This window comes from Dinoponera quadriceps, unplaced genomic scaffold (genome assembly GCF_001313825.1).
Source record: "Dinoponera quadriceps isolate SergipeBrazil2010 unplaced genomic scaffold, ASM131382v1 scaffold482, whole genome shotgun sequence".
NCBI classification, from domain to species: domain Eukaryota; kingdom Metazoa; phylum Arthropoda; class Insecta; order Hymenoptera; family Formicidae; genus Dinoponera; species Dinoponera quadriceps.
In genome coordinates this window covers 19,764-27,928 of record NW_014554581.1, presented here as the reverse complement: position 1 = coordinate 27,928, position 8,165 = coordinate 19,764, and the positions used below count along the sequence as shown (strand labels likewise).

At 40.5% G+C, this 8,165-nt stretch overlaps 1 pseudogene; it reads right to left on the bottom strand.

Moving 5' to 3' along the window:
* Nucleotides 1–2,886: 2,886 nt before the first annotated feature.
* LOC106752181 lies at nt 2,887–7,699 on the bottom strand (annotated as a pseudogene).
* Between the last annotated feature and the right edge of the window lie 466 nt (nt 7,700–8,165).

Sequence of the window (8,165 nt, the reverse complement as noted above, 5' to 3'; positions counted from 1 at the left end):
CAATTGTAATGTTCTCCTAACAAAACCGTCCGAAATCGCCGAAACAAATTGGGCGCAAGAAATTTTGTCTCGAACCGGAAAGAGGCATTCAGGGTAGGCCAAACGCGCTAACCTTTCGAGTTCCATTCCGAAGGAAACGAAGTCTTCACCAAATTTCTGTCTCTGATTTATAAATAACATATAAAAATTTTGTGATGTTCCCTCCCCGAAACGCAATTCTAATTTAAACTTTAATTCATCAAGAGTCAAATTTTCCACATTTTCAATTGCTTCTAACACCAAACGCGCCCTTCCCTTAAGACACGAAGCAAGCGCTACAGTCTTTGACGCCTCATTCCAAGAATTCGCGCGCGCGATCAAATTAAATTGCGAAAAATATTTCCTCAAAGAACTCGTACCGTCGTAAGTATCTAATTTTAATTTAAAACCCAACTCGACGTGTGAATCAACATCCCTGCCGACACTCGTACTCGCAACAGCGACGTTTGGTCCCGCAACAACGACGTTCGGTTCCGCGACCCGACAAAAATTATTATTGGAAGAACTTAGCTGGACTTCTCGTCGTTGTTGGCATCCTTCGTCGCAACGCTGGAGCACCTCGTTTAACTCTCCGCGTAAGCGTGCCTGTTTCTCCCGCATCTCTTTTAGTTCGCACAACAAAATCCGAAGGTCTTGCTCAGTCGTCTCTGGAGAAAGCCCTGTCAACGCACTCGTATCCTCCCGCTCTGTAGCACGCGACGCTCCCTCATTTGACGCCAATACCGCACCTCCGTGTTCTCATCAGAGAATGTACCGTTGCCATTCCACTTAATTCTCACCCTTCACTTTTCACACGCGGTCAGGTATCTCAAATTTTTCGTCTCGCGGATTTCGGACGATCGTTTTCCGACGGCTTTGTCTTACAGATTCCGGATGTTTTTTTTTTTTAAATCCCGGACGAGCCCCCAAAATGTTACGCTCGCGCGGGAAAATAAAACGAGACAACGTTAAAAAGAAAACAACTTCAACTATGTTTACTATTTACAAAGAAGCACACGTAACTCGCAGGCTCAAGCTCTCTTTTTCCTTAAAGACCGTTGCGCACGTCACGACGACTCAACCGCCCCAAAGAGAATCTCTCTAACCCGTTGTTTATCCGTCAACGCTGATCATCTGTTGTTTATGACTCGTTGTCAAGAGAATCAGCTGTATGTTCAGGGCGCTAAAAGCGCGGGCATCAAGACGAGCGTAACAATATATACGAATGATACGTCTATATTGCCAAAGGTTACTGCGAGTTTATCGTTCTTTCCTGTTTTGTGCTTTCCTGAATTAAAATTACGCCTCGTTATCACATACGAATGGACAACGTAGTTATGACTCTGTGTATGGCTTTATCAACAGTTCATCAGAAAATAAACGTCAAAGCGAGAAACAAACTAGCGTATTGTGAAGATTTTCAGATCAGCATTGCGCTTTCATTTCTGTTGTAATTATCTGCCTGTAATATCAATAATTCGTGGGTTTTTTTCGCGATTAATTGTAAAACTTCTTTAGTGTATCGTGCTAGAAATCAAACACCATTTATGTCGTCGGTTTGGCAAGAGAAAACACGGGTCTAGATTGCGGGGACGCCCGACGAAAGTTAATCCACGTGATTCCACGCGAAACAAATCGCCAAATCACTCTCTTATTATAAATTATGTAGAAGTTTTGTTTCTCTCTCATTCTCTGCATTAAGATAATTTTACTGAAGTTTTGAAAGAAAGTCTAGCTTTCATGAAACAGCAGAGTGTCCCAAATATTGTAGAATCTCTCTCATCGCGTACTGCTCGAAATGTATTTTTCAGGATATTGTGGATACTCCTCCTATCCGGAAGTAGGCAAATCGTCTTTCGGACATCTATATTGTTCATCCGGACGAGACGCATAATTTAAATCTTTACTCAATGAGTTCGTTTGATTTTACTATTTTGCATATGTTCATTTAAAGAGACCTGCTTTTATTATTTCTAAATACAATATATGGTCATAATCAAAACTATATTTGTTGACATAAAAAATATTTGCTTTAATGTATCCTTAGATAATGTCGGAAAAAGAGTCACGCAGCTGATATAATAAATATTCTGTAAAAAATCATGTAAACTATACAATAATATTATTTTCATTTCTGTTTGTTTTGTTTTACGTATAAATACATATGAAAATGTGCGATATTATATATAATATAAATGAGATATATTACAGTTGAAGTGCAAGAGTGCGAATTTTCCAACAAATTATCACAATCCATTCGCGAGTACGATGTGATCGTTTACATTCGCGACAGCGAAGTCTTCACCGCTAGTAAAATGTTTGAGGTTATTGTGAGAATCGATAGCGTTCGCTTGTTCGACGCGCCGGACATGTGGACGTGTTCTCTTAAAACAGAAAAAAATAACTCGCTAATGTCATTTGACGAAGTAGTTATCACGTCATCAAAGATTAGCGCGGTTGTTGCGAATCGTTATGGGAAAGAAATTGAGAAATCTTTTAACGACATCTCAATCGCTAATTTGACAGCAAAGATTGGTTATTGCGATTTAGATGAGCGTACATCAGAATTAAAAAAAATATTACATTTCAAAAATTAATAAAAAATTGAACTTCTCTAAGTATCATTTAGAATATTTTCATTGAACATATTTAATGCACCATTGTTACAGAAATGTAATTTAATACAAATTAAAATTGTACATTTATGTTGTAGATTTATTGCATATGTTAAAATAAAACGCACAGTTTTTACAAAAATACTCAAAATACCATTTATATTTTTATCCTTCGTCCCAAATCCTAAGTTTTTCTTTTTAGCTTCTACGGATATGAAAACGGTATTCCTGTTTCATATCTTTGCATCGAATATCAGGAGATGTTTGCAGAATCTTCCACTTCACTTTCGCTGTTACTGCTGCTACTGTCGTCGCAACTGTTGCTATCGCTGCTACTGTTTTTCTTCCCTTCTTGGCGAATAACGGAATCGTTATAGTTCGTCACATGTTGCAAGTTGTTCAAAAATTCATTTTGTAATCTTTTTAATGCAATGTCGCGTATTTCTTTCAATGCGATCTGCATATCGTTCAAACTTTTTCGTTGAAAGTTACACACCACTTCTTCACATTCCTCACTGTAACTTTAGACAAATTTTTTCTGCCATTTTTGCCTTTTCTTGTTGCGCCCTGATGCCGGTGATAAAGACGAAGACATTGTGCGGGTGGTCGTACGAACGGAGAATACCACTACGGTAAAAAAAATAAGCGCGCACAGGCAGGCGAACAATGACCCAATTTTTTGCGAATGTAAGTGTTTTTCTAATTTCGCTTATCGATATTTTCCATCCGATCGAGCGGAAATGATCAATTGAGATTAGCGAACGAACCTGAACTAATTAATATCTTTGATAATGAAGTAAGTTATATGTCTGGTTGAAAAGATAGATAGAACTGTGACGCGGTTCGATTCGTTATAATTAGACAGGTTAGATTTTTCACGTTATTTATACAAATCGTCGTGAAGAATTTTGATGAAAGAGGATCAGTAACCAAACGCGATTGCTGTTCAAAAAAAATTTGTTAAAAATTTTTTCGCAATTAAAAATAAGATAAAATATCTTTACCGTTAATACGTTGATCACTTGGTACGTTCCAGTGTTGTTCAAGCGACATATTGTACTTTCGGCTCGATGTATCAAAAATCCCAATGTTGTATAAATTATTCAGCGGTGACTGATACTTCTGCTCTTGTGGCGTTAAAGATATAATTTGCGGCAAAGGCGAAGACTGTGTGCAACAAAGGTAATGGTGGTGTCTACGATAAAAATGGCGATGATGTTTTTATCATCGAGAATGACGTTAACGATGGCGTTAACGATGGCGATGTATTTATCGATGACGGTGGTGTTCGCAGCGTAAGCGGTGTTTGTATCGAAGGTGGTGGTACTCGCAGTAAAGACGGCGTTTACAATGGTGACGGTGGTTGTAAAAAAGCCTGTTTTTGTTAAAAAAATACAGATGGTTGTTGCTGAAGATAAGTTGACAATTGTTGCTGCTGTTGTTGAAAAACAATCGGCGATAACAATAAAGACGACAACGGTTGTTGTCCAGAAGACTGCTATTGAAAAATCTTTTTAAACGACTTTTGCGAAAGTTCCGAATGTTTTTCTCCGGACTGCTGTTGCGGATCTCCACATTGTCCTCCAAATTGCCGTTGTGAATTTCCGGACTGCTGTTGCGGGTCTCCAAATTGTTCTCCAAACTGCTGTTGCGAATCTCCGGAATGTTGTTTCAAATTTCCAGCGGACTATTGTTGTGGATATTCATACTGCTGTTGTGACTATTGTGAATATTCATACTGCTGTTGCAATTTTTGCGAATCCAGATATCGAGTTTTCAGATAACTGTTGTGAACAATACCGTTGTTGCGTATCTCCAGATGGTTGCAGCGAATATCGTTGCTGTTGTAGCGTAGAATATGCAAATTGTTGATTTTTCAATGGTTGCTGCTGTTGTTGCTCCATTGACGAATCTCGTGTCATCGTGTTTATATCACATTTGTTAATCTGAAAATTGAATATAAAGTTTTATATGTTCTTTTTTCAAATTAATCGCCTAATTCATAATTTACGCATCGTGCAGAAATCACTGCAGATCTTTTTTCAATGCGGTGGAAAAGGTAGAATTGCAAAGTTCGCCAAATGCTTGACGAAAATGTTCCATAGAAGTGATCAAATCGCGATTTATTCTTTCCTTCATTCGGATAACGTAAATTATAGCCTTTGAAAAAGATGATGATTTAGATTTTACATGCATTCTTGATATTTTTTCACTGTGCCATTGAGTTAAAATTTTTTCGGTTCTTCGTAACAATGCTCGAAGAGAAGAAGACGGTGATGGAGATTTATTTTCGTGCCCTCTCGACATCTCGTTTAAATCGAACGAAACAAACATATTTTTTTCGTGCATGGATTTATATACTAGAGGAGTGAATTAAAAACTTTTTCCTTCATTATTCGAGCACGCTCACGTAAATCAAAATTTATGCTTCTCTCACTCTCTCATAATTCTATAGCGAGCTCTCGGTAGGATTTCCCCCGAATCCTCTGCCATCAAGGATCCCCTTCCACGAGGATCTTACCAGCGCGAAAGAGCGGATCTTATATTCCTTGCGTAGTACCGCGCGCCGTCTCGTTCCGTCTCTAATCACAAGGTGTGGTAGGGGGTAATAGGGGGAAGACGCGACAGCGAGACGTCGCGGGCGCGCGAAATAATTGTTGCAGAGAGTCGAACGACGCGTTGGGAAAAAATACGTTATCGAAAGGAAGGGAGAGAAGAAGAAGTCGACGCGCACCGGCCGCGGGCGCCATCGCCATCGCCGTATGGACGAGGAAGAAAGAAAGAAGGAAAAAATTCAATGGATCGTCGTGAATGAATGCGTACGTCGCCTTATGGTCGCGACGGCGTGAAAGAAATGAGGTCTACCGGAACTCGAGTGAGTGCTGCGCGTCGCTAGTGGTGGGGTTACGAAGCGGCCAGCGAGATACAGTGTGTGGTGCAACGTTCGATATCGCGACTTTTGCATTCTATTATTTTAAATAACGCTCGTCCTTGCGGACCACTTTGTATATGTCATATATATCACAATATATAGATATTGGTGGACTGTTTCACAAAAACACAATACTTAATTTTCCGTGTCGTAACATAGTGCTCAAAGGCTAAAAGGAGGACGAAAGAAATTTCAAATCGGTCACTATTACACTAAATAATAATCATCTCTTCATTATTAACATACCTTTTTCTTGGGCTCTTACATTATTATATCGTCCATCTTGGAAGAAAAGAACGAGTTATCGATCGTATTCCGGGGTCCATTTCTATCCCTATTATAAGAAACATTCACCAAGCTTGTTGGTATTCACCAGGTAATTAAAAATTCGTGTAAATCTTCACATAACGAGCCACAGATATGCCTGTTATTTATACAATAAACAATTAAAATAGTTTTCCTAATTACATATAAAATGCTATAACAGCTTGTCAGCGAAATGCAAGTTGTCAGTTGTGATCAAATAGTATAGTATGTTTGCCAAAAAAAATAGTGTTGTAAAACTAGAAAGAATTCTATTAGAATATTCTTTACATTTCAGAAAGACTATGGAGGATTATACGGGATAATGCAAAGATACACGAGGGTGGCCCATGAAGTACCCGACCTGACCTAGAGATGGCGGTAGTTGTTTGAAAAATATCACTGTATTAGAAAGTACACAATCTATAAAGCACATGTTTCAAGTTTAAAGACGCCACGTTGTTTAGTATTTGTTTAGTAGCCATCAATAGTGAACGTTTACAGTGAATTTGTGAAAATTTGAGAAAATTGGTCATCGTTATGTGATACAATACTTTTATTTGAAAGGCCTCAGCCCAACCATTATAAAAGCTGAACTGGATTCTACTCTGGGTGAGTCTGCTCCTTCGTTTACAACAGTAAAATATTGGGTAGCAGAATTTAAACGAGGCCGTACGAGCTGTCAAGACGAGCATCGCAGTGGTCGACCAAATGAGGTGACGACTCCAGAAATGGTGAAGAAAATCCACAAAGCGGTATTGGATGATCGTCGACTGAAAGTGCGCGAGCTAGCAGATATACGAGGGCAGTCCGATAAATACTTAGCCTACAAAAGAAAAACGAAAATTTTGGAAAAGTGGCGATTTATTTCTCAACATAGTCTCCTTTTAGTTCGATACACTTNCGGTCCGATAAGTACTTAGCCTACAAAAGAAAAACGAAAATTTTGGAAAAGTGGCGATTTATTTCTCAACATAGTCTCCTTTTAGTTCGATACACTTGACCCAGCGATGCTCCAACTTCTTTAAAATCCACCTGAAAAACTCATCTGAAAAATACGTTTTCTCGAAGTCTGCAAAGTAGGCCTCCATGGCGGCGATGACTTCCTCATTCGACTCAAATTTCTGCCCGACGAGTGACCTTTTCAAGTTTTGAAACAAAAAAAGTCGCACGGGGCCAAATCTGGGGAATACGGTGGATGGGGCAGCAGTTCGTAGTCCAATTCGACCAATTTGGCCGTGGCGACGGCGGAGGTGTGAGCCGGTGCCTTATCATGGTGGAAGAGCACTTTTTTCGTCGCCAAATGGGGCCGTTTTTTCTGCAATTCGGCGTCGAATCGGCCCAATAATTCGGCATAGTAGAGCCCTGTGACCGTTTTGCCCTTCTCCAGGTAGTCGATGTAGATCACACCTTGTGAATCCCAGAAAACGGTGGCCATCACCTTTCCGGCCGATAGGACAGTCTTCGCCTTCTTCGGAGCACGTTCGCCGGGTGAAGTCCACTGTTTCGACTGTTCCTTGGTCTCTGGTGTGTACCAGTGGATCCATGTTTCGTCGACGGTCACGAAACGACGCAGAAACTCCTTCGGATTGCGCTTAAACAGCGTTAAACACTGCTCTGAAATGGTCTCACGGTTGCGCTTGTTGTCCGGAGTGAGCAAACGCGGCACCTATCGCGCCGACAGCTTTCTCATGCCCAAAATTTCATGCAGGATATGACCCACGCGGTCTTTTGAGATGCCTACTGTTTCAGCTATCTCGCGCACCTTCAATAGACGGTCTGCCAATACGAGATCGTGGATTTTTGTCACGTTATCCTCCGTGGTAGACATTTTCGGGGCACCTGGGCGTGGTTCATCAAAAACCGACGTGCGACCACGTTGAAACTCGTTAAACCAATTTTTGACAGTCGCCATCGAAGGAGAAGAGTCACCGTACACAGCATCCAAGCGCTCTTTGATTTCGCTGCGCGATTTCCCTTCCAAAAACAAGAATCGAATCACCGACCGATATTGCTCTTTTTCCATTTTTCTAAAATCCGCGGACACGCCCGCTTCCACACGCAGTCAAAACAAAACTACGAGTCCGATTCGGCTGAAATTTGGACAGTAGCCGTCTACGAGAATGTACTACACGATAGTAAATCTCTCTTGCGATAGTAGCGCCATCGGGCGATGAGGCTTAGTACTTATCGGACCGCCCTCGTAGTAGGCATTTCAAAAAGTGCGGTACATCGCATATTATCTGAAAATTTGGACATGAGAAAGCTGTGTGCAAGATGGTTGCCGCTTTTGCTCA